Source organism: Apium graveolens, chromosome 2 (assembly GCF_009905375.1).
Source record: "Apium graveolens cultivar Ventura chromosome 2, ASM990537v1, whole genome shotgun sequence".
Classification (NCBI taxonomy): domain Eukaryota; kingdom Viridiplantae; phylum Streptophyta; class Magnoliopsida; order Apiales; family Apiaceae; genus Apium; species Apium graveolens.
Window position 1 is genome coordinate 191,204,549 of NC_133648.1, and position 25,843 is coordinate 191,230,391.

Below are 25,843 nucleotides of genomic sequence, written 5' to 3' on the forward strand. Positions count from 1 at the left end.
CACTTATATCATATAAAGTTACTTGAACTGCCACCGTTCAAAGTATTATAAGTTTTAAGAAAAACATCCCATAGATGAGACCACAAGTTAAGACTTGAATAGATTCAATCTTTGAAATATTATTGAATGAAAAAGTTATGAGATACTTTATTTAGTCCCGATATATATATATATATATCCACATATATATATATCCCGAAAACATTTCCTGGAACCTCTGTTATGTGAAGTATGAACAGAGTTCGAAACATCCAATGAATTTTGGAAAGGAAAAGAATTTTGGCATAAACCCGATATCTCGCTGATCAGGCAAAGATACCAATAAGTAACCTTTTCTACTACTAGATGGATGAATTCCTCACCGGTCATCACCCTGGCCGCATTAGGACCTCGCGCTAGACCGTACCCCGGCCCCTCACGCGTTGATGGACTGCCACCCAGCCACTTACACAATAATAGACCGTACCCCGGCCTGTCGCTTATGCCGACTCAATGAGATGGGCTTACTTCTCGAACGTTGGGCAAGTAATCAATTCATTTACCAAATCTGCAATCTCGTTGCGAATATAAAATACACCACAGAGCCGGATTCCCCAGGTTTTGAGCGAGTATTTAAATCCCCTTAAAAAGGAAGATCTTAAATATAAAAATGAGTTTTGGGATCCGCTCTGACTTTTAAAAATCATTTTGAAGACTCGAAAACACTTTAAAGAGTGTTTGGAGTAAGGCTGATTTAATGAAGTAAATCAGTCCCCAGAATATTTAGAAAATGACTGAATATTATTATTTAATATAATATTCCCATAAAGAATAATCTTTATAAAAATAATTGAAGTAGAAGTATTAAAATTTATACTTGAAACGAGTATTAAATAACCCAAGATATACTTATATGAAAGTATTATCTTTATTTGAATAATCGAAAATAAGTTTGATTATTGACATCTTATTCTTTAATAAAATAAAGAATATATTTCAGCAAATAATCGGAGTCATAGATCCTCAAATGAATATTCAAATAATATTCAATAAATAAAATAAGCTGAGTCATAATACCTCGAATGAATATTATAAATAATATTCATTAAATAAAATAAAGGAATCATACATCCTCAAATGAATATTCAAATAATATTCATTAAATAAAATAAAAGGAGTCATAAGTCCTCGAATAATATTCGAAATAATATTCAATAATAAAATAAAGTTAAAGTTATCGAATAAATCTTATTCGATTAATAGTTTGGAAAACTATAACCATATATATATAAATATATATATAAATAAATATCCATAGCCATATATATAAAATCTACTCGGGATCCTCGACTCCCGGTTTTTGAAAACATTTTCACCTTTGAGTCCCTATACTAAGGGTATATGCAAGATACAACTATCCTCTAGCATAGGTATTATCAAATAAACCAACAGATATATATCTCAAGAATATAAAACAGGCATGCATATATACCATATCACATGCTACAATATATCGCAACATTTGCTAAATAACAATCATGCAATATCACAAGATAATGCATAAACATACATTTACATCACAACAACAGTGTATCGGATAGAATACTTGCCTGAGCGACTTGGGGGTGAGAAAGGCTCGGGACGAGTCTGGTAACCTATAAACAACAAGTAAGTTGGAATTAAACCCAAAATCACTTGTAAATCTATACTTTAACTAACTTAGACTCTAACGCTTATTTTGCGCTCACCGATTTGCTTAAGTCACTCGGGTACCCTCGGCTCCATCATTTTTAATAATTTAATCTTTACGAGTTTTAAAGCGATTCCTTCACGAATGACTTACCAACTGCCTAACACACTTACCATAAATGTTTCACACATTAATTAACCCTTTTTGGTCTTTAACCTATGTTTCAAAGTAAGGCGAGGGAAAAAGTTTCGTTCGCGAAACGCCGTTACTTGAAACGGTCGTTTCTCCTAAACCGTAAATCGGAATCGAACGAACTACATATCAAAACGAAGCTCGTAACATGAGCTATCTAAACATGGCAGTGGTCACAATCTAGCAGGGGGTTCTCGGGTCCTAATGCTATGCACAAAAACAGTCCAAAGAAAATCGGACGTTACGACGGCTATGTTTACGCGATTTCCCATTTTTTAAACTATCCACAATCAACACAAACCATCCTCAAATCCAACACACAACAAACACCCATCCTTATCACATCATAACAATCCCAACCAATTCAATTTTTAATCATTCATACATATGCTTAAACCTAACTTTAATCATACTTAAGTTTCTTTAAATCAAAACCACAAAATTACCATTTCATTTCACTACCATTCCAAATCTCAAACTCTAATCATAACAACAACTACAATAACATCCTACTCATCAAAATCACCTTATAATATATATGAACCTAGGGTTTGAAAATGGTATACCTTCCTTGAAGTGGTGGGTTGAGCTAGGAAGCCTTAAGAAGCTTGGAGAAGCCTTAGGAAAGCTTGGATCTTTAAGAAAAACAAGAAAAAGTTCAAGTTAAAAACTTGAAAACACTATTCATTGTCTTCTTCATTGATTAAATGAAGAAGTTAGAGAAAGAATTAAAGGCTTAAACTCATGATATAGCCATAACTAAGCATAAGGATGATTAGGGAATTTTCTTACCAATTAAGGATGCTTGGATCTTGATTTTTGAAAATTTAAGCTTTGAAAAATGCAAAAAGCCGAGAGCTAAAAGGAAGAACAATGCCTTGGCTGATTTTTTGATTTTTGATGAAATGATTTGCTAGCTTGGTTGGCTTGGTTTTGTTTTTGATTTAGCAAATTACTACCTTGCCCTTGAATTTGTGTGGTCCTTAATCAACCACACCTCCCTTCTTCCCATGTCATGCTTACCTCATCCTCATGATGTCATCCTTCCTTCCTTGTCTTCTTTCTATTGGTTGGATGACATCACTCCCATTAATCCCTTTGATTAGCTTCCTAATCGTTTGCCTAATGACCGCTGATCTGTTGTGCGGTTCGCTTAACTTTCGTTCTCGTTTATCGTTTGAAGGATCATACCCGGGATCTTATTACTTAGGTTCCCTTAACCTTTCTCAATACATTATATTCCTTTTTATGATCCTCTATTATAATCCTTTAATTTAAATCCTTTTTATCCTGTTACCTTATACTCAATTCTCTCCGTATCTTATGGATTTCCGGGAAAAACCAAAGTGTTCGGAATTGGGTTCTGACGATATTTACATACACTTATATACTTCATAGAGTACTAATAAAATCCCAGAATATCCATAACAGAACCCCTACATAGTGTGGCGTGAAAAGTTTTCTCATTCAGCTAAAACACTATTCACAAGGGTTACAAAAAGTTGAAAAATTTTGGGGTTATTACAGTCTCCCCTCCTTAAAAGGATTCCGTCCCGGAATCAAACAGAAAACAATTGGGGGTACTTTTCTAGCATTGCGCTCTCTAGTTCCCAAGTCGATTCTTCCACATTATGATTCTGCCATAGTACTCTGACTAGCTTGATCACTTTGTTCCGAAGCACCTGCTCCTTCGTATCCATAATCCTTACTGGCTTCTCCACGTAAGTTAGATCTGGCTGCATATCCACCTGCTCGTACTCCACTATGTGCCTGGCATCCCGATGATACCTCCTTAGCATTGACACATGGAACACATTATGAACTTGTTGCGAATTAGGGGGGTAGGGCTAGCTCGTAAGCTAACTTTCCAATCCGTCTTAATATCTCAAAAGGTCCAATGTATCTTGGGCTTAGTTTTCCTTTCTTTCCGAACCTCATTAATCCCTTCCAAGGGGATACTTTCAACAGTACTAAGTCCCCTACTTCATATTCCTTGTCCTTTCGGGCTAGGTCTGCATATTTCTTCTGTCTGTCTTGGGCTGCTACAAGTCGCCCTCTGATAAGATCCACTATATCTTTGGTCCTTTGGACCACTTCGGGTCCGAGCATCTTCCGCTCTCCTACTTCATCCCAGTATAAGGGAGATCGACACCTTCTTCCGTACAAGGCCTCATAAGGCGGCATCCCGATGCTAGCATGAAAGCTATTGTTATAAGAAAACTCGATCAACGGCAGGTGATCATCCCAACTTCCTTTAAGGTCTATTGCACAGACTCTCAACATATCCTCTAGTGTCTGGATGGTCCTTTCACTCTGTCCATCCGTTTGGGGATGGTACGCGGTACTCATATTTAACTTGGTCCCCGCACATTCCTGAAAGCTCCTCCAAAATCTGGAGTTGAACCTTGGGTCTCGGTCTGAGACAATGGACGCTGGGACTCCATGTCGCGTCACTATTTCCTTAAGGTAAATGTCCACCAGTCTATTGACTGTGTATCTCTCATTAATAGGAATGAAATGAGCTGACTTTGTCAGTCGGTCTATAATTACCCAAATGGCGTCGTGATTGGCTTTCGTCCTTGGCAAGCCTACAACAAAATCCATCGCTATCTGTTCCCATTTCCATTCGGGAATCTCCAGGGGTCGCAAAAGTCCACTGGGTCTCTGGTGCTCTGCCTTTACTCTTTGGCAAGTCAAACACTTGTTCACCCATTCTGCTACGTCCCTCTTCATGTTGGGCCACCAGTAATATTCCTTCAAATCCCTATACATCTTGGTACTTCCCGGGTGAATGGAATACCTTGAACTATGGCTTTCATCCAAAATCTCGTCTTTAAGTTCTTGAACATTCGGAACCCAAATTCGGTAGGAATACCTCATTATCCCTTTATCATCTTTCTCAGTATGGATCTCCTCTCCAGTCATTGACTTTCTGTCTTCATTCATTATTTTCTCTTGGCACAATCTGATCTTTTCCAATAATTCTGGCTGCATTGAGATCTCAAAAAGCTTTTCAGTTCCGGTTCCGGTTACCTTTACCTCTATTTCCATTTTCTCAAAATCCCTTATCAACTCTTCCGAGGTCGTTATCATTCTGAGTCTTTCTTTTCTACTAAGGGCATCAGCCACCACATTGGCTTTCCCTGGATGATAGAGAATCTCACAGTCATAGTCCTTGATTAGTTCTAACCATCTCCTCTGGCGCATGTTGAGCTCTTTCTGCGTAAATATGTACTTGAGGCTCTTATGGTCTGTGAAAATCTCGCACTTCTCTCCATACAAGTAGTGCCTCCAAATTTTTAAAGCAAATACTATTGCTGCGAGCTCAAGGTCATGAGTAGGATATCCAACCTCGTATTCCTTCAGTTGTCTCGACGCATACGCAACGACTTTACCGTGCTGCATAAGCACACATCCTAATCCTTTGTGCGATGCGTCACTATATATCACAAAATCTCCTTTTCCATCCGGCAATGCCAATACCGGAGCCGTTATCAACCTTTTCTTTAACTCCTGAAAACTGTTCTCGCATTTCTCCGTCCATTCAAACTTCTCTGTCTTACGAGTAAGTCGTGTCAAAGGGGCTGCGATCTTCGCAAAGTCCTGCACAAATCTACGATAGTAGCCGGCCAATCCTATGAAACTCCTTACCTCTGTGGGTGTGGTTGGCCTTTCCCAATTTGAGACCGCCTCTATCTTGGAGGGGTCGACCAATACTCCTTCTTTATTGATCACATGTCCTAAAAACTGTACTTCATTCCGCCAGAATTCACACTTCGAGAATTTGGCATATAACTGCTCCTCTCTGAGTATTCCTAGAGCTATCCTCAAATGCTCTGCATGTTCTGCCTCAGTCCTTGAGTAGATCAAAATATCATCGATAAATACTATCACACACTTGTCCAAGTACTTCTTAAATACTCTATTCATTAAATCCATGAAAGCTGCTGGGGCGTTGGTTAATCCAAAGGACATTACCAAGAACTCATAATGCCCATACCTGGTACGGAACGCTGTCTTGGAAATATCTTCGGGTTTAATCTTTAGTTGGTGATATCCAGTTCTCAGGTCAATCTTGGAAAAATAAACAGCATCCTTTAGCTGGTCGAACAGATCGTCTATTCTAGGTAATGGGTACCTGTTCTTTATGGTTAGCTTGTTCAACTCTCGATAGTCTATGCACAACCTCATGCTCCCATCTTTCTTCTTAACAAATAAAACTGGTGCTCCCCACGGGGACACACTGGGTCTTATCATACCCTTATCCAAGAGTTCCTGCAATTGGATAGCTAATTCCTTCATTTCTAACGGGGCTAACCGGTAAGGTGCTTTTGAAACTGGCGCCGTCCCTGGGGCCAACTCAATAGCAAATTCAATCACTCTATCGGGTGGTAATCCCGGAAGGTCTTGGGGGAATACATCCTCAAATTCGTTGACTACTGGAATATCTTGTAAGCTGGGCACCTCCTTCTGTGTGTCCACCACATAGGCTAGGTAGGCCTCACCTCCTTTTCGTAGCATCCTTTTGGCCTGAGCCACGGTCAAAAATTTCTGCGTCTGCCTCTTTCCTCTAAATATAACTTCTTTCTTCCCGGGGATATTTAACTTAACTTTCTTCCCTTTACAGTCTATCTGAGCATCGTTGCTAGATAGCCAGTCCATCCCCAAAATCACATCAAACTCCCCTAATTTAAAAGGAATCAGATCAACACTGAAAGATTGCTCCCCTATGCCTATCTCACAGGCGGGGTGAATCTGGTTAACAGGAATAACTTCATGATTGGCTATTTCTACTTGTAAGGGTTCTATCAAGGGTTTAGCCTTAAGTCTTAACTTACGCGCAAAGTCCTTTGATATAAAAGATTTAGTTGCTCCCGAATCAAATAAAACATTTGCACTGACTGAATTTAGAGAAAGGGTACCTGCTATCACATCTGAATCTTTCATAGCATCCTGGACTGTCATGTTGAAAGTCCTCGCAGTAGGTGGCTTATTAGAAGCAGCCCTGCTTGCTCCCGAAGCTGCTGGTTTGTTCATTGGGCATTCCTTCTTCCAATGACCCGAGCGTCCACACTGATGACAATTGGTGGTTGGAACGACAGCAGGGGTTAATGAGGGGCACTTATTTGAATAGTGGCCCTCCCGACCGCACTTAAAACAGGTTACTGGCCTTCCTTTACACTCCCCAGTGTGATTCCTTCCACATATGTTACAGGCTGGCAATGGGGGTCGAGATTGGTTGGAATAGGACATTCTTGACTTCTGGCCGCCCTGGCTCACACTCACACTCATTGGTCGCTTAAACCCAGTGTTCCTTCCTGGCAGGGACACTGCTCCTCGATTAAACCTAGTTGGGAAGCTCCTTCCTGCGGAACCTCCACCCATGCTCATACTTTTCCTCTTTATTCCTTTCTTCTCTCTTTCCTTCTGCATCTGCTCACTTCCAACTTCTACAATCGTTGCTTTTTGCACCAGAGTGGCATAGTCCGTAAGCTCAAGGATTGCCACCCTATTCTGAATCCATGGTTTCAGTCCCTGCTGAAACCTCCTAGCTTTCTTTTCCTCAGTGCTCACAAACTCCGGCACAAACCTTGATAATTCAGTAAATTTCGCTTCGTACTCTGCTACAGACAAATCATTCTGCTTTAGCTCCAAGAACTTGAGCTCCATCTGGTTTTCCATAAACCTCGGGAAATACTTTCCCAGAAACAACTGACTAAATCTCTCCCAGGTTATAATAGCATCTGTCTCCATGTTTTTCTTGGCCTCCCACCAGTAGTTAGCTTCTCCTTTCAGAAGGTAGGTAGCAAATACAGTTTTCTGTGCCTCATCGATACTCAAAATCTCAAAAGATTTCTCCATTTCCTTTAACCATGCCCTTGCCTCAACTGGGTCGGCTGATCCGTGGAACTCAGGGGGCTTAAGGGACTTAAAAGCCCTGAAAGAGTTTGCCACTGCATTGTTACTTCCTTGAGGGGGTGGGTTGGGTTGACGTTCCAAATTCTGTCTTAGGAGTTGCATAAACTGGCCCATGGGATCCATGCCTGGGTTTGGTACTGGTTGCTCAACCTCGGTTTCTCCTTCTTCAGCCTCTATCTCGAATCCCTCAACATCATACGTTTCCTCTTCCTCTTCATACAGGGAGTCATCCTGTTCCACATAATCCTCATCTTCCTCTTCACTGTGTTCTTGGTTTCTATTGTCCTGATTATGGCTTCCCTGGTCCTCAGACCCAGGGTTCGCCCTAGTTCCAATCTTTCTTGGCGGCATGATTCTGATAATAATAAAAACAATTATTGGGAAAAAAATTCAACGTTAGGTCACAATCATATACAACATTGTGCCTTGCACAGCTCTTATAATGGGGAGAACGTATATCGCAATTCTATTATTTTAAGAAAGTTCTAATACGAAGTGCAGTAATAATAATAATAAAACAGTGATCCCGTCACTATGGAACTGAACTGAAAGGAAACAAATATATACATAATGCGAGAATACATAGTTTGATCTGGTCAAAAGTACAACAGTGCTACAGTCATCTGTCCCAAAAGTGATACACAAGAGTCTATCTGTCTAGTCAGAAAAAGGGATGCTATATACAAGTCAACTATCCCGGAAAATTGGCTCTTACTAAGGCCTCGGCTAACTAGACAACTAGACTATTCCATCATCAATCCTGAATCACACACCGGAACGGGTCAGCTCCCAAACCCTTTCCATCGCACGACGGAAGATATAGTCGGCCTACCGCCTGGAGATCCTACCATGCATGTCCCCCTGGAGAGATCTGAGCCTCGCTCGGGACGTGAGCTCTATCCCCGTAAGCTCCCTCCGCAAGGATCGGGGTATAGAAGCCCTGGTCTCATAAGCTCGGGTACGCCTACCCGCCCTCTCTGCATCCAACTCCCTCCTGGCCTCATCCAGTCGGGCCTCGGCAACAGCCACTCGGGTCCTCAAAACATCCTGAACATATCCATGAGCTAACGAAGACTGTCTCTGGGCAGGGTCAAGAGGTGGTGAATCCGGAGCCGCTGAGGGTGCCTCCTCGGTCTGCCTAGGCTCGGAAGTATGGGTCTCTGAGCTGTCATCATCAGGAATCCAAGATAGTGGTGGAGGGGTAGGGGCTCTGACCACCGGAAGTGTGGGTAAAGGGATACCATCATACACTACCATAGGTCCAACACACTCCTCAGCTACTGGGACCTCATCCGGGTCCTCCTCATCTGAAATAGCAATGACCTCCGTCTCTGACTCCTCTGAGGGGTCCTCCTCATCCTCCTCCATCTCAGGCTCCTCCTGATCCTCAACATCTAGCAGTGCCTCATCATGCTCACGCTCGTACATCTCAGGGTCCTCCATCTCAGGCGCCTAAACATTAAACGAGCTAAGTTACTATCATGATACTTATAAGGGTTCCCGTAAGGGTTTTAGCTGTCAGTACTACTTTAAGTAGTCCGACCATGAACTTGGCAAGAGTTCTTATTATCTTTGTGAGTTTATTATTTTATCGTCGCATCATCTCTGAGGTTTATAACGCTTGGCTCTGATACCATTTCTGTAACGCCCCCAGATCCGGGGTCGGGGATCCGGGTTGTCACGGTCTTTCTTTCCACAATATCACTTCACTTAATTAATAATAATTAACCTCATACTGTGACCCCACACTAACACACACCACAACCCGTTATAGTCTCAGAGATGAAATTGAAATAAGTACAAGTCTTTGAATCCACAATTTAAAATTATTACAACCCAAAATGATTACTTGATAATTTACAGTTAATTGCCATTATCTGCCACAAGTTATAATTATACATAATTTGATTCTCAAAAGTAGATGGTCTAAACTACAATGGATCTACCTCTGCAGCTATAGCAGCTACAACATCATCAGGAAGACGCGGGACGCTTCCCACGCGCTTGCGCTGGGTCTGCTGGAGTCTGGCCATCTCTCCTAACTGTTGTTGTGTGATGAAGAAATAAAGCAAGAGTGAGCCTTACAGCTCGCAAGATAATATGTATAGTGATAACAATAATATAAGTATCTAAGTGGATACTTAATAGCATCTCTATCATATGCAAGATAATTACTTGCTAGATATAAGTAAAACAAGAAATGAAGCTACCAATACTTCACCACACTTATATCATATAAAGTTACTTGAACTGCCACCGTTCAAAGTATTATAAGTTTTAAGAAAAACATCCCATAGATGAGACCACAAGTTAAGACTTGAATAGATTCAATCTTTGAAATATTATTGAATGAAAAAGTTATGAGATACTTTATTTAGTCCCGATATATATATATATATATCCACATATATATATATCCCGAAAACATTTCCTGGAACCTCTGTTATGTGAAGTATGAACAGAGTTCGAAACATCCAATGAATTTTGGAAAGGAAAAGAATTTTGGCATAAACCCGATATCTCGCTGATCAGGCAAAGATACCAATAAGTAACCTTTTCTACTACTAGATGGATGAATTCCTCACCGGTCATCACCCTGGCCGCATTAGGACCTCGCGCTAGACCGTACCCCGGCCCCTCACGCGTTGATGGACTGCCACCCAGCCACTTACACAATAATAGACCGTACCCCGGCCTGTCGCTTATGCCGACTCAATGAGATGGGCTTACTTCTCGAACGTTGGGCAAGTAATCAATTCATTTACCAAATCTGCAATCTCGTTGCGAATATAAAATACACCACAGAGCCGGATTCCCCAGGTTTTGAGCGAGTATTTAAATCCCCTTAAAAAGGAAGATCTTAAATATAAAAATGAGTTTTGGGATCCGCTCTGACTTTTAAAAATCATTTTGAAGACTCGAAAACACTTTAAAGAGTGTTTGGAGTAAGGCTGATTTAATGAATTAAATCAGTCCCCAGAATATTTAGAAAATGACTGAATATTATTATTTAATATAATATTCCCATAAAGAATAATCTTTATAAAAATAATTGAAGTAGAAGTATTAAAATTTATACTTGAAACGAGTATTAAATAACCCAAGATATACTTATATGAAAGTATTATCTTTATTTGAATAATCGAAAATAAGTTTGATTATTGACATCTTATTCTTTAATAAAATAAAGAATATATTTCAGCAAATAATCGGAGTCATAGATCCTCAAATGAATATTCAAATAATATTCAATAAATAAAATAAGCTGAGTCATAATACCTCGAATGAATATTATAAATAATATTCATTAAATAAAATAAAGGAATCATACATCCTCAAATGAATATTCAAATAATATTCATTAAATAAAATAAAAGGAGTCATAAGTCCTCGAATAATATTCGAAATAATATTCAATAATAAAATAAAGTTAAAGTTATCGAATAAATCTTATTCGATTAATAGTTTGGAAAACTATAACCATATATATATAAATATATATATAAATAAATATCCATAGCCATATATATAAAATCTACTCGGGATCCTCGACTCCCGGTTTTTGAAAACATTTTCACCTTTGAGTCCCTATACTAAGGGTATATGCAAGATACAACTATCCTCTAGCATAGGTATTATCAAATAAACCAACAGATATATATCTCAAGAATATAAAACAGGCATGCATATATACCATATCACATGCTACAATATATCGCAACATTTGCTAAATAACAATCATGCAATATCACAAGATAATGCATAAACATACATTTACATCACAACAACAGTGTATCGGATAGAATACTTGCCTGAGCGACTTGGGGGTGAGAAAGGCTCGGGACGAGTCTGGTAACCTATAAACAACAAGTAAGTTGGAATTAAACCCAAAATCACTTGTAAATCTATACTTTAACTAACTTAGACTCTAACGCTTGTTTTGCGCTCACCGATTTGCTTAAGTCACTCGGGTACCCTCGGCTCCATCATTTTTAATAATTTAATCTTTACGAGTTTTAAAGCGATTCCTTCGCGAATGACTTACCAACTGCCTAACACACTTACCATAAATGTTTCACACATTAATTAACCCGTTTTGGTCTTTAACCTATGTTTCAAAGTAAGGCGAGGGAAAAAGTTTCGTTCGCGAAACGCCATTACTTGAAACGGTCGTTTCTCCTAAACCGTAAATCGGAATCGAACGAACTACATATCAAAACGAAGCTCGTAACATGAGCTATCTAAACATGGCAGTGGTCACAATCTAGCAGGGGGTTCTCGGGTCCTAATGCTATGCACAAAAACAGTCCAAAGAAAATCGGACGTTACGACGGCTATGTTTACGCGATTTCCCATTTTTTAAACTATCCACAATCAACACAAACCATCCTCAAATCCAACACACAACAAACACCCATCCTTATCACATCATAACAATCCCAACCAATTCAATTTTTAATCATTCATACATATGCTTAAACCTAACTTTAATCATACTTAAGTTTCTTTAAATCAAAACCACAAAATTACCATTTCATTTCACTACCATTCCAAATCTCAAACTCTAATCATAACAACAACTACAATAACATCCTACTCATCAAAATCACCTTATAATATATATGAACCTAGGGTTTGAAAATGGTATACCTTCCTTGAAGTGGTGGGTTGAGCTAGGAAGCCTTAAGAAGCTTGGAGAAGCCTTAGGAAAGCTTGGATCTTTAAGAAAAACAAGAAAAAGTTCAAGTTAAAAACTTGAAAACACTATTCATTGTCTTCTTCATTGATTAAATGAAGAAGTTAGAGAAAGAATTAAAGGCTTAAACTCATGATATAGCCATAACTAAGCATAAGGATGATTAGGGAATTTTCTTACCAATTAAGGATGCTTGGATCTTGATTTTTGAAAATTTAAGCTTTGAAAAATGCAAAAAGCCGAGAGCTAAAAGGAAGAACAATGCCTTGGCTGATTTTTTGATTTTTGATGAAATGATTTGCTAGCTTGGTTGGCTTTGTTTTGTTTTTGATTTAGCAAATTACTACCTTGCCCTTGAATTTGTGTGGTCCTTAATCAACCACACCTCCCTTCTTCCCATGTCATGCTTACCTCATCCTCATGATGTCATCCTTCCTTCCTTGTCTTCTTTCTATTGGTTGGATGACATCACTCCCATTAATCCCTTTGATTAGCTTCCTAATCGTTTGCCTAATGACCGCTGATCTGTTGTGCGGTTCGCTTAACTTTCGTTCTCGTTTATCGTTTGAAGGATCATACCCGGGATCTTATTACTTAGGTTCCCTTAACCTTTCTCAATACATTATATTCCTTTTTATGATCCTCTATTATAATCCTTTAATTTAAATCCTTTTTATCCTGTTACCTTATACTCAATTCTCTCCGTATCTTATGGATTTCCGGGAAAAACCAAAGTGTTCGGAATTGGGTTCTGACGATATTTACATACACTTATATACTTCATAGAGTACTAATAAAATCCCAGAATATCCATAACAGAACCCCTACATAGTGTGGCGTGAAAAGTTTTCTCATTCAGCTAAAACACTATTCACAAGGGTTACAAAAAGTTGAAAAATTTTGGGGTTATTACAGGATAACTTGAGAAGACGGAGGCCACACTTCACTCAAGGGAATTTGGGAATACAATAGAAGAGCGTGGAATCAACCATTAACAAGGTAATCCTCTTTTCATAATCTTTATCGTAAAACATAGTAACACCCTAAGTCCGTGGTTCCCAACAATTGGTATCAATAGCCTGGTAACGGGTTCTACGTTTTATGATATAATGTCCATGTCGTAATTATATATGCGTGTATATAGTGTTTTGCTTGTATTGGTTTTGATGCAGGTTGTTAATCCACTATTATGGCCATGTATATTTTAATTATGTGTTTGGATCCCACGTGGTTTAATCGTGGTTAATTTTTGTTTTGGTTTCCACGTGGTTTAATCGTGGTTGTAATTTACACGAGGGTTGATCGTGTTAGAATAGATTTTACAAAATTAGTTTTGTATTAGATCTATTTTTTTGTAATTGTTCCGAGTATTTTGTAATAGTTATGTGCGATCAGAAATCAATTCTGGTAGTTTTTTGTTCCGCTGTGCAATTACAAGGGGCTGCTGTTGATGTTTGGATTGAACAAAATCAAAACAAAACTCACAGAAAAGCAACAGTTGGCGCGCTGCGGCCGCTGCGGCAGCTGGGGCTGCTGGGGTCGCTGCGGCAACTGGGACTGCTGGGGCTGCTGGGGGCGTCGGGGCGCGCTTGGGGCAGATTTTTTTTTTGAGAGCTGGATTTTTTTTCAAGGGCCATAATAGTGGAAAATTTATTTTAATTTTTTCCATTAAATTTTAATTATTGCTTTAATTTATTGATTATGTGTGTCGTTAATTATGTGTGTAATTCTTTTAAAATTGCATGTTTAACTTAATTAGGATGACATGGACATAAATTTTATTTATTGCTTTAATTAAATGTTATATGTTGCTAAAATTATGTGTGTATTTTGAATGCATGATTAGACACAATTATAACAACATAGGGCCCCATTTAATTTTAAAATTCCTCAATTTTAATAAATAAAAAAAAATTCTAAGTAGGAGAGGGAATTAATATGAAATTAAATCCCATGGTCTCCATTATTAGTTGTAGGTAATTTAACATAAAGACGAATATAAATTATATATATGTCACCCATCGTGGCATGTAATTTATGGTGTCTAGAATGTTATAGAAATTACTAGAATAAACTTCTTAAATTAATAAATTTTGAAAGGAATAAATACGGATTTTCTTTATTTCTGATTTGGGGCGATTTTGTCAAAAATGGGTTCATCGAACTTGTAAGGCTGTGGGTTTTAAGCGAGACCGATGTGACTCCTCCACTACCTGGAAATCAAACTATTGATGGATATAGAATTGAAGTATTCTATTCAAGGCAAAATTACGAATATTGGAAGGTATACACGCCACCCATCGTGGCGTACCAAGTTCCATAGATTTCGAATAATTTAAGATTTGATGATGGTATACACTTAGCTATGAAAAATAATATAGTCCACCCCAACGTGGCATATTGTTTAGTAATAGGACCGAAGTAACATTTAAACAAAATTAGGTGGTATACATGTCACACATCGTGGCGTACCAGAAGCTTATGGTGTTTATATGTTAGCATTAAATTTTAATAATTGTTAGAGGAATCAATATATCTTAATAATTAATGCACCCTTATTTATGTGATGTTTTTATGCATGATTCTCAGGATAAAATGGGCTTTAATCGACTATTCACCATACTTAAGGATAACAAACTTACCGGACCTAACTATATTGAATGGAAACGAAATTTGGACATTGTGTTGACTGCTAAGGAGTACAAGTTTTGCACTTATGAACCCAAACCTGAACAGCCTGCTGCTGATGCTCCTGAAGATGAGAAAGAGTATTATAAATGGTGGATTAAGGCTGATGAGATGTCGCGATGTTACATTCTGGCAGCAATGTCGGGTGTTTTGCAGCATCAGCATCAGTCTATGGCCACTGCTTCGGATATGCTCTTTAATCTCAAGGAACTTTTTGGAGATCAAAATAGGGCTGCTAGGCAAGTAGCCATGAAGGCTTTAATGAACACTCAGATGGCTGAAGGTACACCTGTAAGGGATCATGTTCTCAAGATGATGTCGCATCTGAATGAGATAGAGATCCTTGGTGCTGAACTTGACGGGGAAACCCAGATTGATATTATCCTTATGAGCTTGTCCAAGAGTTTTGAGCAGTTCCGCTTGAATTACAACATGAACAAGAGGCAGTATAGTCTCGCGGAACTGCTGACAGAACTTCAGGCAGCTGAAGGATTATTTCGGCAGAGTGTTCAAGTGAATGTGGCTGAGAAAGGTTCTTCCTCTAAACCGAAAGGTATTAAGAAGAAGAAAAAGGCTCAGACACAGAAAGCTGTGAAGGCAGTGGGAGTTCAGGGTGGTGTGAAAAAGCCTAAGGGAAAGTGCTTCAGATGCAAACAGTCAGGTCACTGGAAACAGGATTGTCCTCTTCCTAAGAAGACAAACAATACTGGTATGTCTTTTTCTCTAGTTACAGAAACATTTATAGCGGCTATATCTATGAGCACTTGGTGTGTAGATACAGGAGCCACTGATCATGTTTGTAATTCTATGCAGGGGTTCCAACTATCCAGAATGCTTAGAGATGGTGAGATATACGTGTTCATGGGAGATGCTACGAAAGTAGCAGTAGTTGCAGTAGGAGTTATTCATTTATCTTTTGGTTCTGATAGGATTTTGGTTTTGAATAATTGTCTTTATGTACCTTCTTTTAGAAGGAATTTAATTTCGGTTTCTAAACTTGCTTTGGATGGTTATAATGTTTGTTTGGATCGTAATGTTTCTATTATGATAAATAAACGAATTATATGTTCTGGTACATTGCAAGACAATTTGTATATAATTAATCCTAGTCAACCTGCACTGCAACTGCAATTTAGGGAATTGAACAACACATCTTCTAACTCTACTAAAGGAAATGAACCTTCTAGTTTGAACCAAACATATCTTTGGCACTTGAGATTAGGTTATATTAATTTGAGGAGGATTCAAAGACTGGTAGTAGACGGGCCTTTAAGCTCATTGGCAGTGGAGCCATTTCCAGTTTGTAAATCCTGCTTGGAAGGTAAAATGACTAATAGGCCTTTCAAGGAAAAGGAGAATAGAGCCAAACAAGTATTAGAATTGGTTCACTCTGATTTATGTGGACCCATGAATATCCAAGCAAGAGGTGGTTATAAATATTTCGTCACTTTCATTGATGATTATTCTAGATATGGGTACGTTTATTTGTTGCACCGTAAGTCTGAGTGCTTTGATAAGTTCAAAGAGTACAAAGCTAAAACGGAGAAGCGACTTAATAAAAGTATCAAGTCACTACGATCAGATCGTGGTGGCGAATACTTGCTTGGAGAATTTAGGGAATATTTATCAGAAAATGGGATAGAATCCCAGTTAACTGCACCAGGCACACCCCAGCAGAACGGTGTAGCAGAGAGAAGGAACCGGACTCTTTTAGAGAGTGTTAGATCGATGATGAGTTATTCGGATTTACCCAAGTCGTTTTGAGGACATGCCTTAGAGACAGCAGCTTATCTTCTGAACTTAGTACCTTCTAAGTCGGTTCCTAAAACCCCCTTAGAATTGTGGACCAGGGATAAACCAAGTCTAAGACATATTCGAATATGGGGTTGTCCAGCACATGTGCTGAACAAGAACGCGACTAAGTTAGAATCTCGTACAGAAGTAAAGTTGTTTGTAGGCTACCCCATGGGAACGAAAGGATATTTATTTTATAGTCCGAAGAATCGGGATGTCATTGTTAGCACCAATGCAAGATTCTTGGAGGAGGACTATATAATGAATCACAAACCCATGAGTAGTGTTGTTTTAGAGGAACTAGCGGGAGGGACAAATAATACCCATGAAGCTGTAGTACAAGTAGAACAACCACAACATAATGTACAACCTGTCACTAATACCGCACCAGTGCCTCGTCGTAGTGGGAGGGTTGTTCAACAGCCTGATAGATTCATGTTTTTGGGAGAGTCTTCAGACGTGGTCCCTGGTGAACATGATGATGATCCCCGTATATATGAAGAGGCAATACAAGATAAAGATGCAGATCTTTGGAAAAAGGCGATGGAATCTGAGATAGAATCAATATATTCTAATCAGGTCTGAGAGCTCGTGGAACCACCCAAAGGTATAAAACCTATTGGATGTAAGTGGATCTACAAGAAAAAGAGGGGATTAGATAAAAAGGTGAAAGACTGGAAAGCAAGACTTGTTGCGAAAGGGTATACTCAGAAAGAAGGTATCGATTATAAGGAAACCTTTTCACCGGTAGTCATGCTTAAGTCAATCCGTATTCTTTTATCTATAGCAGCTCATCTCGATTATGAGATTTGGCAAATGGATGTCAAGACAGCTTTTCTTAATGGAAGTCTTGAAGAAACCATCTATATGCAGCAACCAAAAGGATTCATTAAGGAAGGCCAAGAGCATCTGGTATGTAAGCTTAAGAGGTCTATTTATGGACTTAAACAAGCATCTAGAGACTGGAATATTCGTTTTGATTAGGCAGTCTAGTCATATGGATTTGATCAAAGTCCAAGCGAATCGTGCGTGTATAAGAGAAGTGAAGGTAATGTAGTGGTTTTTCTAGTACTATATGTAGATGATATTTTACTCATTGGAAATAATGTTGAGATGTTGTCATCAGTAAAGGCATGGTTGTTCAAACAATTTGACATGAAGGACTTAGGTGAAGTGGCATACATCCTTGGAATCAAAGTTATAAGGGATCGCAAGAAAAGGATGTTGGCTTTATCTCAAGAGCCCTACATTGATGAAGTATTAGCTCGTTTTAACATGCAGAACTCCAAGAAAGGTTTTTTACCTTTTAAGCATGGAGTTGCTCTATCTAAGAAGTAGTGTCCTTCGACACCTAAGGATATAGAGAGCATGAAAGCAGTTCCTTATGCTTCAGCATGTGAAAGCTTAATGTATGCTATGTTATGTACGAGGCCTGACATCTGCTTTACTGTAGGCATGGTTAGTAGATATCAGTCGAACCCAGGTCAGGAACATTGGAGTGCAGTAAAAACTATACTCAAGTACCTGAGAAGGACTAAGGAGTATATGTATATTTTCAAGGCCTCAGATCTATTTCCTTTGGGATATACTAATTCAGATTTCCAATCAGATAGGGATAAGAGGAAATCAACCTCGGGATATGTTTTTACTTTGGGAGGTGGAGCCGTTATATGGAGGAGTGTAAAGCATAAATGCATTGCAGACTCCACCATGGAGGCCGAGTACGTGGCAGCCTCTGAGGCTGCCAAGGAGGCTGTATGGTTCAGGAACTTCCTTTTGGACTTAGATGTGGTACCTAATTTGCCTAGGAGCTTGACGGTGTATTGTGATAACACTGGTGCTGTGGTAAATTCAAAGGAACCACAAGACCACAAAGCAGCTAAACATATTGAACGTAAGTATCATCTCATACGAGGAATCGTAAAGCGAGGGGATATAGTTGTGGCTCACATATCATCAGAAGACAACCGAGCAGATCCTTTCACAAAGAGCTTGCCAACCAAGGTTTTTGACAAGCATGTGGAAGCGATATGAGTCAGATGGATGGACACATAGATTTTTATGTAATAGTGGATTAAATAAACAATGATGTACACATAGAATATTTTGAGTATAAGTGGGAGATTGTTAGTGTATACTGAAAATATTTATTTGAAGTATGTACATTTATTTCTGGCCAGTTTATTTGAGAATCATTTGAATGTTTACATGTTGTCTAATATTATATATTGTGAACAATCTAGTATCAAATGGGATACAAAATATTAGATTGTTAAATACGGTTATATAATATAATAAGGTTCACAGCACAGGTGGTGTTGGACAATCCACTGGTATGGCTGTAGTATTATTTAGATTAGTTTATATTGACTAATAAATAATACTAGTATACTTTGTGTATATTGAACAGGATCAAATTTAGAATTGTTCCCTTAATACTGATTAAGAAGGAGAACTAAGATTCTATGTTATTATTAATGCTTAGGTTCTTAATCCGGAAATAGTAATTGACACGTGTATATTATTTACATGCTTTGATTTATATATGAAATAATTCTTTTGAATTATATCATTATATTTTGGGTGATGGAATTATATACATGGTGGATATTATTTATTGAAGGAATCCATGTCCTGATAATATTCGGGTTAATGATGTCCCCTTGAAAGCTCAAAAAGATTTAATTATGTGAAACCCTGCAGGTGGAATTTATTCTGGCATAATTAAATAAAGGTTGAGTGGATGATCAAGGATAAAAGATATTAATTAAATAAATTATCATTAATTTATTTAATTAATGGACATATGATATTTTAAACATGGGGAATTTAATAAGCAAATAATATTGGAACCGAATTAATTAAATTACGGTATTAGGAAAGGTAGTGCAAATATTAATTCTTTAGTGGATTGAATTAATATTTAATTACATTGGGCTAGGCTCAAGATGTAATTAGAAGGCCCAACCTAATTATCCATGGTCCCTATTGTAGCCTATATATATTCTTATTCTCTTCTTGCTTAGCAATTGTGTGAAAACATATTGTAGCCACCAAGGAGCAAGAAGAGAGGATAACTTGAGAAGACGGAGGCCACACTTCGCTCAAGGAAATTTGGGAATACAATAGAAGAGCGTGGAATCAACCATTAACAAGGTAATCCTCTTTTCGTAATCTTTATCGTAAAACGTAGTAACACCCTAAGTCCGTGGTTCCCAACAATACATTCAAATATTGCAATTGTTCTTCACCTTCATCATCTTCACTATTTGAATTCCCCAACAAGGCTTTCTCTAAGGCATCGGACCTTAGCAATTGATCAAGTTCTGATGTGACCACCAAATCGACCAACTCCACTTTTAAGCACTCCTCATTATCAGTAGGAAATTTCATAGCATTGAACACAATAAAAGTAACATCCTGATCTAGAACTCGCATTGTGAGCTCACCCTTCTGCACATCTATCAAGGTTCGGCCAGTCGCCAAGAAAGGTCTTCCCAAGATTATGGGAATCTTCTTATCCTCCTCGAAATCAAGAATTACGAAACCAGCAGGGAAGATGAGTTTATCAACATTGACCATGACATCCTCCATAATACCTCGCGGATATGTAATAGAACGGTCGGCTAACTGCAAGGTCATATAAGTCAGTTTGGGATCAGATAAGTCCAACTGCTTGAAGATTGATAAGGGCATCAGATTGATGCTAGCTCCCAAGTCACATAAGCATATGTCAAAAGTCACTTTTCCAATAGTACATGGAATAGTGAAGCTTCCTGGATCTTTAAGCTTCAGAGGCAATTTCTGTTGCAGCACAACACTGCATTCCTCTATGAGAGCGACTGTCTCTAAATCATCTAGCTTCACCTTCCGAGAGAGAATACCTTCCATAAACTTTGCATAAATAGGCATCTGCTCAAGAGCCTTGGCGAAAGGTATGTTGATGTGACGTTTATTGAACACCTCCAAAAACTTCTCAAATTGCCTGTCCGGCTTTTTCTTCTGTAGCTGCTTGGGGAAAGGCGGTGGAGGATTGATCTATTTCTCCCATGTATTAGGCATAGTGTGCTCAATAGTAGTCTTCCTTGGTTCCACTTCTTTATCCTGTTGCTCTACTTCTTTCTCAGCCTCAGCTTCTTTAGTCAACTGTCTAGGTGCATACTGTGGTTGCTGAAAACCAGGAGGGTTGTACAGTTTAGCTGGGTACTGCTGATAAGGTTGTTGAACCGTATTTTGAGCATTGCTCCAACTGAAATTAGGATGATTGCGGTTATTGGGATGATAGGTGGCTGGCACTAGGTTCTGCGATCGCTGGAAGTTGCTCACGAACTGAGCTGATTCACTAGAAATTGCGCACTGATCAGTATCATGGGCACCATCATAAAGTTCACAGACACTGGCGATTTGATTAACTCCATAATTAGCCAAAGTGTCCACCTTCATCGTCAAAGCCTTAAGTTGGGCAACGATAGCAGTTGCTGCGTCCAACTCTAGAATTCCTGTGACTTTCCCCTCTGAGTCAGTCTCTGGAAAGGATTTTAGTACTCATTAGCAGCCATCAGTTTGATAAGTTCATAAGCTTCATCGTAGCTCTTCGCCCACAAGGCTCCTCCTGATGATGCATCAAGCATGGGTCTAGAAGTAGCACCAAATCCATTGTAGAAATAATTAATAATCATCCAATCATGCCATGGTGTGGGCACTTCCTTAGCATCTCATTATATCGATCCCAAGCCTCATACAGAGATTCCCCAGTTTGCTGAGCAAACTTGGTAAGAGCATTGCTGATTGTAGCAGTCTTCGCCATGGGGAAACATTTAGTGATAAACTTTTATGCGAGATCCTCCCAAGTGGTGATAGATCCTGCTAGTAGAGAGTGTAACCAGCACTTAGCCTTGTCCCTCAGAGAGAATGGTAAAAGGCGTAGCTTGATAACATCTTCAGTCACATCATTGAATTTGAAAGTGTCGCAGATTTCGATGAAATCCCCGATGTTCATCTTGGGGTCTTCAGTAGGAGAATCCCCAAACTAAACTGAGTTTTGTATCATCTGAATCGTGCTTGACTTGAAAGTGTTAGCCCTGATGGCTGGTCTGATGATGCTTGAATGAATGTCATTAATCTTAGGCTGAGAATAGTCCATCAAAGCCTTCAGATTCTCTGCTTGATCTCCCATAGCTACTACAACTGGTTCTTCGACTTTCTCTTCTTCCTCTACCTTCTTTTCTTCCTAAAAAACTTCCTTATGAACTACCATAACTTCTTCCTCGACTTTATCCAGTGTTCTCTTATGAGTACGTGAACGCGTATGCATACACCCTGGATAGAGTACCTGAAATAAGATAAGGAAACAGATAAATAACAATGTCCGAGTCAATGAACTTTAACGACCGCTGATGGAAAGCACATTAACTATCAATTAACACTGCAGTCCCCGGCAGCGGCGCCAAAAACTTGTTAGTCGCTAAACACGCGCTAATAATACACACAAGTATACAAGTTCGCAAGTAGTACAGAATCTTTTCTAGTTCGTTCCCAAAGAGACTGTATTGGTTAACTAATTAATTCATGCACTTAAGCAACAATGTATTGTTATTATTTAATGCTAAGACGATGACAAATTGAGGTTGTTTATAACTAATAATTAAACTAATGATTATAACTACGAGAATAAGATTGATTGAATTAATATATATGACAAACATGGGATTCTAACTTCATTAAATACTTCATTCAATAGCCTTATTGTTCTTAACCTTAACATGCAATGGTGATGACACTAATCAGACAACACGAAACTGATAAACGCCAACTTTCATTGCACGAGTACCATACTACCAGACATCCACAAAAGAGATAGAAGCTGAATAGGCACCAATTATATTGAGACCCTATATGTCTATAGAATTTGACAATATAATGGTTTAAGCACAAGTTATCTATATTGATTATATAGAGCAAGTAAGATGGTTAAAATTACCTACGAATCATGCATATCGAATACATGAACCCATGCTAGCATGGCAAGTTCTAAATCTTTAAATTCACTTTCGCTTTATTAAGAATTAACACAATATCTTATAAGTTCGCGATGCTCATAAGACGAATACGCACAACCAATACTAGGATATCATACAATCACCAAATACTAAGGCATCAAATAATTTAACTAAAGAAATCCATAAATAAATCCGTTAGAACCCCACGATAATGAGACTTCATAAAAAAAAGAACCCAATTATAATGATTAGCCTATAATCAGACTCATCATCAACGTGGGTTCCGATGAAAGCATGGTATATAAAACGTAGTCTTTATATCGAATAAATAAAACCAAGTACAAAAAAAAATTAAGGTTCACAAATAAGAAAACTGGCATCCAAATACAACTTAAAACAAAGGTTCACAAGTAAAAACAAGATCTTCTTCGTCTTGGTTGAATCGTTCTAAAACAGTCTTCTTACGCTCTCCTTGATATGTCTTTGGCTTGATTACTTATTAAAAACGACCTAGAGTTATTTATAAAGCAGCCCCATGCAGCATAGAAGTCTCCCAATTCGAATTAGAATAGAATCAGAAATCTGCATCCCGACACGGCGCGGCCGCGCGCTTGATCAGCGCTAGCACGCTGGCATTCTGTACTTCAGCGCGGCCGCGTGCTTGATCAGCGCGTGCACGCTGGGCTTCTGCCAAAACTGACTTCTTTAATTTTCTTGCAGCTTCGAGCCGGCTTCCAATGAGCTTTTATTCCAACACCACCTTGACACCAAATTAGCACCAAAATCATGCTAATGCACCTAATTACCTAGATAATGCCTAAAATGAAAAAACACTCGAAAACACGTTAAAACACTTAACAACTTGAGTACAAAGGCATCAATTCAAAGCTTATTAGAGCATTATAAAGTGTCATAAATGCCACTCAACAGCTTGATCCGGATCCTGGGTTGGATTCTGATTGGAGTTGTGATTGGCACTTGGAAAATATTTCGTGCACAAAACGAATTTAATCCGGGTTATAAGCTGTTCCAGGTCATGGCTGTTGCCCCCAAACTGGATTGGGTTTATAGCCGGTGGGGTTCCGGGTATGAAGCCTTACCAGGGTTGCATAATTTTCCTTAGTACAAAGTTATTTCTTTGGATCCGGATTAATGTACCTATCTGGATTGTTTGCTGCTATGGTTGACCTGCAACCCGGGTATGGCCCAATATCCGGATTGATGGTTTGCTTGTGCTTCTTTATGTACTTGGAAAATAATCTAAGTATATAATCATTGCTTTTAACCTAGATTTGGATGCCTATCCGGGTTGATGTTTGCTTTTATTATTTGCTTCCAATTCGGGTATGAAACTATATTCGGATTGATGTTTGCTTTTAATTCTTTATGTGCTTAGAGAATAATCTAAGTATATAATTGTTGCTTTCAACCCGGATTTGGGTGCCTATCCGGGTTGATGTTTGCCTTTAATATTTGCTTCCAATCCGGGTAGGAAACCATATCCAGATTGATGTTTGCTTTTGCTTCTTTATGTACTTAGAGAATAATCTAAGTACACAATTATTGCTTTCAACCCAGATTTGAATGCCTATCCGGGTTGATGTTTGCTTTCAATATTGGCTTCCAATCTGGGTATGACACCACATCCGGATTGATATTTGCTTTTGCTTCTTTATGTACTTAGAAAATTATCTAAGTATACAATTGTTGCTTTATACCCGGACTTAGATGCCTATCCGGGTTGATGTTTTCTTTTAATATTGGCTTCCATTCCGGGTATGACACCATATCCGGATTGATGTTTGCTTTTGTTTCTTTATGTACTTAGAGAATAATCTAAGTACACAATTATTGCTTTCAACCCGAATTTGGATGCCTATCCGGGTTGATGTTTGCTTTTAATATTGGCTTCCAATTCGGGTATGACACCATATTCGAATTGATGTTTGCATTATTTGCTTTAGTTACTTAGAAAATTGGTCTAAGTAAATAGTGGTTGCTTTCAACCCGGATTTGGATGCCTATCCGGGTTGATGTTTGCTTTTAATCTTGGCTTCCAATCTGGGTATGACACCATATCAGGATTGATGTTTGCTTTTGCTTTTTTATGTACTTAGAGATTAATCTAAGTACATAATTGTTACTTTCAACCCGGATTTGGATGCCTCTTCGGGTTGATGTTTGCTTTTAATATTGGCTTCCAATCCGGGTATGACACCATATTCGGATTGATGTTTGCATTATTTTCTGTAGTTACTTAGAAAATTGGTCAAATTAAATAGTGGTTGCTTTCAACCCGGATTTGGGTACCTATCCGAGTTGTGTTTTTTAAATTTTTGTTTCAATCCGGATAATCCGGATTGGTTTTTTCTTGTAATGTTTTCTTTCAACCCGGGTGTGATTGCCTGTCCGGGCTGAAGTATTCTTTGCTTGTAGTAGTTGTTAAAATAAGATCTGACTAAAAAAGAAAATTCTTTTCATTGATTTGAAATTTTCTTCATACAAAATATTGAATCGGAGATTGGTTGCTTGCCATAGGCTACAGGTGTTTTGGTTGCTTTTTCTATTGATAGAATTTCCTAAGCCTGAGTCCATGCCAGGTGTTTGGGATCTCGGATTCATCCATGTTCATCAGCTTATAGGTCCCAGGCGTTAACACTTCCTTGATTTTGTGAGGCCCTTCCCACCTAGGCATCAGTTTTCCAGTGTTGGTTGGATCTGAAGCTTCTGTGTCTCGAAGTACCAGGTCTCCAACTTGGAAGTTCTTGATCCGGGACTTCTAGCTGAAGTGCTCCTTAGTTTTTTCCTTGTACTTTTCTATCCTTACAATAGCCTGACCTCGAATCTCTTCAATTAGCTCAATGTTCATCTTGAGCCCCTCCTCGT

General features: G+C 38.6%; 1 non-coding gene across 1 annotated transcript; it reads left to right on the top strand.

Moving 5' to 3' along the window:
• Window positions 1-21,643: 21,643 nt before the first annotated feature.
• On the top strand, window positions 21,644-21,750 carry LOC141710110 (small nucleolar RNA R71). The gene has a single exon (XR_012570648.1). It is a non-coding gene; the product is annotated as a small nucleolar RNA R71 (small nucleolar RNA).
• The last annotated feature ends 4,093 nt before the right edge of the window (window positions 21,751-25,843 follow it).